The following is a 10,121-nucleotide window of genomic DNA, read 5'->3' on the forward strand; positions in this document are numbered from 1 at the left end:
CGAGGCCAGCACTAGTTGCGAAGGTGGCACTGTGCCTGGCAATAGGGACTGGTTTGACTGGGGCTCAACTTGACGGGCCGTACAATATGCTTCCGCAACAACCCTCGTGGTGTCATGGTCCACGACCTTGAGCTCTTGAAGAATGCCAAAGAGCAATAATCCCTGGGCAGCAGCAAACTGGATCAGCCAAGCTATTGCTGGGTCTGCGTCGTTGACTGTGCCGGAGGAATTGCAACCTGTGTCCGATGGAGGGGGACAATAGAGAAGTTCCTAGATCTCTGCCACTTGAGGAAACTGAAGCCGAAGACGGGTGATAGCTTCTGCAGCGGCTATCTGGATAGCCAACTCAAGAGTGGGCATGGTATGGCCACGAATATTCGTGGGTTTCCCATCCGCCGCTGGCCCTGGGTTGATATGCACCTTTGCATAGAACCGGCAAAGATGGGGGACGGGTTCCGACTCGAACACCAAATACACTGGGGCCTTACTAAGGTCAAAGGCTCGGGAGAGCATACTAGAAAGGATGGGCAGGAAGCCAACATAACCTTTGGCTAGGGTTCGACTGTGGAAAGTGGGTGTCTTGGAGGAACTAGACATGGCTGCTGGTTTGGGGATACTGGTCTGGGTTCTCTTGCAAGGCTCTAACTGACTGGGTGGGGAGAGCTACGGCTCATAAGTGGGAAGGGTTTTAAATTGGCAGTCGGGCTGGAACACACCAAGATGGCGTAGCTACTCCTCGTGCCGGGTGGAAGATACACTCGCACGGCCGACAACTGGGTAGGGTCACGGTCCAATCTAGAGTGGCTAGGTGGGTGGACAACTGGGTAGGGATATGTCCATTCCGACTACGCCATCTATTGGTCAATAGTGGCTATGTCGGATGCCAGAGACAGGTCAAATCTATCGGGCTCACTACTGGTCGATCCTAAGGTAGTATGGGTGCTAGGGTAACCTATAGCCAGCCTAGCTCTGATACCACGTCTTGTGGCACCCCGATAGAGGGCCGACACACGTCCGTCCCCAGGATAAGACCGGACACACGCCAAAGACATGATACAGAAATTCTAGAAAAAAATGGCTTTATTAATATAATGGAGTATTACATTACTGTTGGTTACAACAATATTACATGACTCCAAGGCTAACTAAATGGCGGCAGAGGTCTTGATACAGCGGCAACGACGTCCCTGGCTGGGCTCCATAGCTCGCAGGACTGGCTGGGTTATGATCTAACACGACGAGTCTTCTCCTGCAACTGACCACGTGCAAGGCGAGGTGAGTACTTGGAATGTACTCGCAAGACAACCAAATACATAGCATCCAAACAACAGATAACAAAGAAAGCATAATAATTATATAATAGCTATTCTAAGCATGGCATGGAATTAACAGGAAAAATAATATGAATCAAGTATAGCATGTCATGGACCAAAAATATAATCTACCTAACTAACAAGGCAAAGATAACAACAAGTGCTTAAACAACTTACTCTTACCAAATATCAACTTACTCTCTTCCGGGTTGTCCCACAACCCTCGACATACTCGTAATCCAGTCTGAACGGATTCAAATCACATCACACGGTCATCTGACCATTGGTCATATAGCCTTCTCACCTCATGTTAGCAACATCCTCTAATATTCACACGAGACGAGTTCTTTTATCATTACTAACACTGATATGGTTGACCGTCTACTGATGTCTCATCGGGTTGTCCATTACCATGGACTCGGCTATTCGAATAGGTTTGACACTCCATAGAAGTTGCAATCTTTACCCACATTATGGAGCACTGACCTCGTGATCCCATTCGGGTGGACCAGCATTACGACAACAAAACTTGCCTGACCCGTGACTCTTTCATCGTACTCCCGGCAACCACTCTCCCCGGAGTCTTGCCCTGGGTGGCCCTGTGTCCTCATGACACCTGCCACCGTCATGGCCAAACTGAACTGTCCCACCTTGGGACGGGCCCAACTCAACTGAACTGGGCTCACAGGATTATCACCGCCCACCTGATCAGGGTATCACGCGTGCATAATCCTCCCTCTTTGGGAGTACCGCTGAAAGGTCAGGCGATCAGCCCAAGTCACGACCGTCCCATATCGGCAAATGTGGTTGCACGGATAAGCCCGGACAGGTGACTTGAGATCAACCCATTAGGTTTGGTTTAAACAACATATTTATCAAGCATGGTTGTTGTCAACAATGACTTAACGTAATGATGATTCAACATGAAATAACAACGGTAGAAACACCTCAACCTATCTCTATATTATGAGCCATTAATAAGACAGTATGTAAATGACAGGTTATTACTTTACAAGCTCTAACTGTAAATTAGACCCTCGGAACCCTCGCATAAAACCGGCAAATAAATCGGTAGCCACCAGAATGTTTGTTACAACACAGATCTTAGACATTACCGGAATAACTCAACCCCGACTCAAGACGGCTAGAAAGCAGCTCACAGCATGAGGCGGTGTTGATAAGAAGAATGTAGCAGTTCCCTAAGACGCCCGAAGAACAACTTAGATCATAGGGTCACCGCCACGGGAAGAAATTCAACAGTTGCCCGCAATGGCCGAAAAGCAGCTCAGAACACATGACAACTGCTGACAAAAGAATATAAAAACTGGCATCCATCCCGGACGGCCGGAAATAGCTCAGACTCACGCATGGTGCCATTATTGAAGAAAATGCGAGCAAGGGATACAAGCATTATAAATTAAATATGCAAGAGCATCAAAGAGCAAAGTTTGAGGGCATATATCAGATGAAAAGTAGTACTAGGAACTATTACTAATGTCATCACAGTTATATGCAAATGCAGGCTAACAGGTGATAAAAATAAAGACACATAGTGCAAGCAAAGTCATCACGCAGGTCCGGAGCTCATGGTAAGAGGTTGGCTTGCCTCGGGGTCGACGAATACTCCGGGCAGAAGCGCGATAAAACACCGGAAGGATTTGCCGGAGAGGTTTCCCTCTCGGAAGGCTCAATTAGAGGGTAAGGTCAAAACAATCATTTCTACCGTGCAAACATATAATGAAAATGATACTATCGAAACGGGCTCGACAAGACGAAGACGTGGGTGCTGGTTTTACGTCAATCGGAGCTACGAGCGAAAAGTTACGGACGTTCATTCGTTAGGCAGAAATCAAATAAAACTTATTCATTTATGCTCTTAACCAGTGAACGTTCACAACTTAAGCAGTTCGGCTGGCGGGTTGTTAAACCGAAAGCGCATTCCTCGGAATACGCTTTCACAGAATAGAAAGCGCATCCCACGGAAGGCGCTTCCACTTAAACTGCGCGGTCCTGGGGGGGGTGAATTTTCGCTCACTGACGGGCGGGACCGCCTTATCCACTCCCTCCCTCTCTCACTAATGGGCGGGGCCCGCCCCTTCTCCTCTCTCCTCATGGGTGTTCTTCATCCTCTCGCTGCGGGGACACGGGGAGATCACGCTGCTGGTCGGCCGGCAGCTGACGGCCACGGGAGCGCTGATCGACGGGCCGAGCGGGTCGGGCGCTCCTCGCCGCGCCCGAGGGTGGCCACAGGGTCGCCGGAGGCGGACCACATCGGCACCATGGCTGGATTGGACGCATTGGCCGACGGGCGCCCGTGGCGCCGGTGCCACGGGGCTTCCCCGAAGAAATGGAGAACGGCGACGGCTACACCAACGCTTGGGGATGCTGAGACCATGAGCAAAGGAGAGGGGGAGAGCTCTGGAGCCGATATTGCCATGGGGTCCGACAGCGGCTGCGCGGGCATTCGGCCATAGGGATCGCCAGAGGGCTTAGCGAGGGGCTTGGAAGGTTGCTCGCTCACGGCAGAGGCTCGGGGCACACTTAAATATCCTCGGAAGGAAGATTCGTGGCGGTGACCAAAGCTCTACGACGACGCCCGAAGCTTCACGACCATGGGAGCGGCTTCCTTGGCAAGGAATCGGGGGGGAGAGAGCTCTAGAGTGTGCGGTAGGACAGTGGGGAGCTTGCCGACACTGCTAGACGAGCTGGAGCTAGCTGGAGACATGCTCCCGTCACTTCAAACGCAGAAAGCTCTGTTTTGGCCTCTCTTCCCATGGTCACCACGTGGCCATGGCCTTGCTTTGTACCTCAAGCTCTCAAATCATGTCTAGGGTTATCTACACACTGTTCTGAGTTGACCTATGCATCAGGATAGCACTGTGGAGCAATGATGTGACCACACCAAAGTCAAATAGGTTTCAACAGCAAGGTGTTTGTGATGTGGTGTGACCACCACAGTGCACCTATTGCCATGCTATTGGGCTGAGGTTTACTAGTCACTAAGGTCACTATGCTGTCCAAAATTCAGCACCATCCGATAAGTCTAAGGGGTACTTCCTTTGTAACTTGGCATACTGGCCAGAAATGAAGAAGATGATGCTGGGGTCAAATGGCTAAATGGAAATGGCTGAAATTTAGAGGAGACTCATGATTTAGGCATATGAAGGCGTTGTCAAAGTTTCACACCATTTGCACAAATATAAATGGTACTTCCTTCACAATGCTCGAGTCTGGAGAGAATCTTAAATAATTCACTGAGGAAGAATGGAGTGATGGTAGGGGCTAATTTTTGGTGGACAAGGATGATGCATCATAATGAACTAATCTGCAAAATTTCAGCTCAAGGAACACAAGGAATCAAGCAATTACTTTGCAAACAGAAAATCTGGACAGAATCTGCAAAGGGTTATTGTGCTCAATTTTTGAACTCGGGAACTTGATCTCTTGATGGAAATGACGAATATATGCATATGTGAAGCTCCGAAAATTATTTGGGATTTTTCCTTGCTACCAAAATGGTAGTTCCTTTGGAAAGGCCTCAAACTGGAATATTGGCTTTAAATAGGAAAAAGGCATTTTTTCCCTACTTAGTGATAGCCAATATTTTATGAGAGCTTCATATGATCACAAAGAATATCCCTGCAAGTTTTCATGACCTTGGAAGATGGATACATATTTTCTTGGATTTAATTCCTCAGAAAGGCAGAAACAAGAATTAATTCTAGAAAAGAAATATTGCATAAGACTTGGCAATATTTTTGCACATCTGGGGTCTATGAGGGAATAATGAGCTCTGGGAGAAATTGGAGGATCAACAGAGCAAGGGAAATGATGGCTCCTTTGAAAACACAACGACAGGATTCCCAGTTCCAATATTTCGGAGCTAGGGTTTCCAAGAGGTTCGGGGTTTTCTCAGCGAGAACAAACTGACACAAGGACATGGGAAATGCACGGAGAGGTTGAGGATGGACTGGGTTCACCTGGTCATTTGCCAAATTCCAGAGGAAAAATCCAGGAGAGAGAAGCTAGGAAGGAATAACAGCACAAAAATTGATAACCCGATTTTTGGGGTGTTACAGGTTCCGACCATGTTGTCCTACCTTGATTTCGTTCTCACACGAGTTAAAGTACTTGTCTTCTTTAGATCAACACATCGTCCCAAGCCTTAATGTTGATCTACCTTCGAGTATTATCCCTAGTACCCGAGAATATCATGGATCTACATAACTTCTTATGAGCTCCTCATCAACTATGATACTTCCATTTATTCCAGATTTCCTCGTGTTTTGAGTTATTGGACACTCAAGGATACCGATAGCTGAATCGAGTATGCATTGCGATCCGACAACTCTTAGTAGTCTTCCTTGTTCACGAGTTTGTACTTGATCTTGTCAGTCCAAGCTATTAAGCTACGTCATCATCGTCATGCTAAAGCTTGACCATGCTATCTATGTCCTCCATCCCTGGAGCACATTTCCGACCGTGCGTTAAGCTCACATCGAGCTTTCCACATCATATTGGCTGTTTTGAAAGGTAATCTTGATTTGGAGCTAGTAGTATTATCTGTGATTCCGACAACCTCTTGCTTCATCATTCCCTTGCTTGATGTCGTCGCTGAACGATTACATCTTCGTGAAGGTTCTCAACGAATGTGTCGTGATCATCATCAGCATCCCGAGCTCTTGCAGGGTATCAATCGAATGCATGATGAGAAATACCATCCTTGCCCCTCAAGGATTTGTGAAATCATCGTCAACCTTATTGCCTTTGCTCCAACACAAACTTGTTCATGTTTTGAGTTCCTTGCTCATTCATCTTATGTCACCATCTACCTTGGAGTATTACCATCTTTATGTCAAGAATGTTGTGCGCATCATTGCACCTCTTAAGAATTCTTGATATAGTGATACTTCTCGCCATCACCGTTCATTTTTGGTCCGCGTGTTGTTTCTAACCAGAATACCGACAAGTGGACTCTGATGTGTGATTCCAATACTTCTGGCAACCCTATTGCCTTGAGGATAACAACTAATTGTTTCATTGTTGGTGTGTTGGCTGTTGACTCATTGTTTTTAGCATTGCTCGTGCTACTCAATCTGTATTTCCGAGCGCACCATTCGACCAATGTCTAATTGTTGTTGTTCCCTCGAGCATACGACATTATACCATTTGACTTGACAAATGCTATCTCCTTGATATTATAAATTTGGAAATTCATCCCTGTCAAAATCTTGAGGGATTGATGTTGAGCCCATCAGCTACACCCTCAACTTCTCCATGTTCCACGGTAAAGCTCTTGAAAGCATTATCCTTGTGCCTAGCTCCTGAAGAATATGTTAGATAGAAGAAGTGTTTTCCCAAAGTTCACGTGCACTCTTTCCGCCATGAATATGTGAAAGTATTGTTTCGCTTCCTCTCGTGAAATACCAAATCATTCACGCATGTGCGAAGTGTTATATGTTTTGAAGATTTTCTATGTTCACTTCATATAACTTACTCTTAACACCCCAAACCACTGACTGGTTTGATCAAGGGAAACGAAGTCCCTTCATAAGAGCAAATCAAGGCTTACGCAAGGACCTTGATATCCTCGATTACGGTTCTCAAATCAGAACTCGGTTGCATGTGTTGTAAGAATTCCACGTGGGCACGAATGTCTTGACATTGTGTTTATGTGTCTTACAATCCAACTCATGATCCAAAACTACTTCCGTAGTTCATATCCCGAGAATCTTGCATTATCATCTCATCTGTTATTGGTAGTCCCCTTTTTTCTTCTCAAGCACCCTGAGAGTGAGGTATCCTAACACCAATCAGATCAGAATCTCGGGCAGATATGATGGTTGGAACCTTTCTCAATAATTATAATGTTGGTCTTATGTAACCCGGTACGGTGATGTCTTGGCTGGCACAACTGGCCGCATGACCTATTGTTATAAATTCTTCCATATGTAAGATTTGCCATATTCCATGCGTAAACCATATGACTTACTTTATAAGTTAGTTTTGATGAATCCTTTTGTATACCCTAAGTTCGACCTTTACCTGATAACCATGTTGATGCTACCCCGAAGCACAAATGTGGTACTTCAATTGTCAACAGGAACATTGGAAGCGCAATGCTAAATTGTTCCTAATCAATTATCCAAACCGCATGGTATAGGTAAACATCATGATTCTTCTTGCCTCTTTATCTAAATGGTTATGTACTTGATGACCTATCATGTATACCATACTCTATATTCTCCTCGGGAATGATATACTCTAAAACTTGTGTGTGTGAACAAATTTTCCTTCCCATTGGTCTGTTTGACTTTTCTTGTGGCATAACTCTTCTAAGCAGTGTTACTTCCCTGCTTAGGTAATAACATCGGTATACAACTGTGTCAGTAAGACCCTGTTACTATTGTGGATAACATTCCGGTAGCCGCCGGTGGACAAGAACCTTGCCTATTGGTCCGCCTCGTTGCAACAAGCAGGAAAATGGTTATATTCGTCCCCCGCCCTTGGTACCGACGTTGTTGCCAACATAACTGACAGGCTATCCTCTGACATGTCTTGCTACCAAGACCATATAATATGTCACCCCTCTGCCTACTCTCGGCCCACATGGTGGACCCATAACCCAATGTTTCACATGATTGAAACCTGACTCTCCTGTACATCTTTGACTCCAAAATATCCTTTGCCCTTGGCTTCGTATGAAATTCCAGAGCCACCGTCCAATGGAAAGATCACTCTTCGGTTCGGATGTTATCTAGCATACTAAAGATCAAGCCCGCATTATTCAGATGAATCTGAAGGATGCGCATACTCGTCAGAAGAGTAAGTATGACCGTCATCATCAAGATATGGTCTATCAACCTGGCAAAAAGGCTTATCTTCGTGTCACACCCTTGGGAGGCGCACACCGTTTTGGGATCAAGGGCAAGTTAGCTCCTCGCTATATTGGTCCTTTCACTATTCTCGAAAGGCATGGGAAAGTAGCTTATCATTTGGAACTCTCGTCCAACCTTTCTTAGGTTCACGATGTATTTGATGTGTCTCAGCTCCGTCGCTGCTTTAAGGATCCTATTCGAACAGTGGATCATGATATGCTTGAGCTCCAACAAGACCTCTCTTATAAAGAGCATACGGTTCGCATTCTCGACCAGGCTGAACGTCAGACTCGTCGCAAAGTCACCAAGTTCCTTAAAGTGCAGTGGTCAAATCATTTTGGAGATGAAGCCACTTGGGAACACGACGATCATCTTCGTGATGAATACCCCGAGCTCTTTCCTTCTACCTCATAATTCTCGGGACGAGAATTCTTGTTAGTGGGGGAGAGTTGTGACATCCTCAAGGGTTGCTATTGTAACCTCTGTAATTAAACTATAATAAACCTATGCAAAGGATGCCACATCGCCGTGTTTCCTATCGTTAATCTCACGTTAGTTCAAAACGGTTCGAATTTAAAATTTAAATTTAAGTCAAGCGATAAAAGTTTTCAAATGTCGAAATAATAATGTTCGGGTGTGTCGGATATTACCTAGGAGAATTATCCTTCAGAAATTATTAATTTTGAGAGGATTTATTGCGCTAAATCAATAAATAATAATAATAAAGGAAAACAAAAAAAACAAAAAACAAAAAGCCTCCCTGGCCAAGCTGGGCCAATTGGCCCAAACCAGCCCAACCCTAGCCCACACCCCCACTCCCCACTTCTCCCCACCACGACACCACCCTCCCCTGGCCCCGTCACGCCCTCGTCCCTCTCGCTCGCTTCGCTACCCGCGAGTGCTTGTCCCGTCACTAGACTCCCTCCCCTTGCTAACCTTTCCCAGCGACCATGCCCCCTCGTTCCTCCCTCGCTCCCCTCCCCAGCGCCAGCCACCACCTCTCATCACCGGCCGGCCCGAGTCCCTGTCTCCCACGGGCGCCGCGCAACCTCCCTCCCCATATCCCACCGCACCGCCACCTCCCCTCACCACCTCGCGCTAGGAGCTCCTGTCCCCTCGTCACCTGATCCCGTCGCCAAGCACCTCCCCTCACTGTCGCGTCATAGCCTCCGCCTCGCCGGCCCTCCACGGGAAGCTCCTCTTCGCTAGACTGCACGGGCCTGATAACCCACAAGTATAGGGGATCGCAACAGTTTTCGAGGGTAGAGTATTCAACCCAAATTTATTGATTCGACTCAAGGGGAAGCGAAAGAATATTCTCAAGTATTAGAAGTTGAGTTGTCAATTCAACCACACCTGAAAGATTTAGTGTCGGCAACAAAGTATCAGTAGCCAGGTAGTATGATAGCAGCAGTAGCAACAGTAACCAGTAGCAGCAAAGTAACAGTGGTAGCAACAGAGTAAGAGTAGCAGCAGTGACAGCAGTAGTGACAAAGTAACGTAGCAAGGACCAGTAATAAAAGACTCGTAGGCATTGGATCGGTAATGGATGATTATGCCAGATGTGATTCATCATGTGACAGCTATAACACGGAGAGATATGTAACTAGCTCTCGTTCGTTAATCTAATGTAGGCATGTATTCCGTATGTAGTCATACGTGCTTAGGGAAAATAACTTGCATGACATCTATTGTCCATCCTTCCCGTGGCAGCGGGGTCCTAATGGAAACTACGGGATATTAAGGTTTTCCTTTTAATAAAGAACCGGACCAACGCATTAACACTTGGTGAATACATGAACTCCTCATACTATGGTCATCTCCGGGAGTGGTTCCAGCTATTGTCACTCCGGGGTTGCAGGGTAATAACGCATAGTAGGTGACTACAACTTGCAAGATAGGATCTAAAACACACATTTATTGGCGACAA

This window comes from Hordeum vulgare, chromosome 7H, assembly GCF_904849725.1.
Source record: "Hordeum vulgare subsp. vulgare chromosome 7H, MorexV3_pseudomolecules_assembly, whole genome shotgun sequence".
NCBI lineage: Eukaryota > Viridiplantae > Streptophyta > Magnoliopsida > Poales > Poaceae > Hordeum > Hordeum vulgare.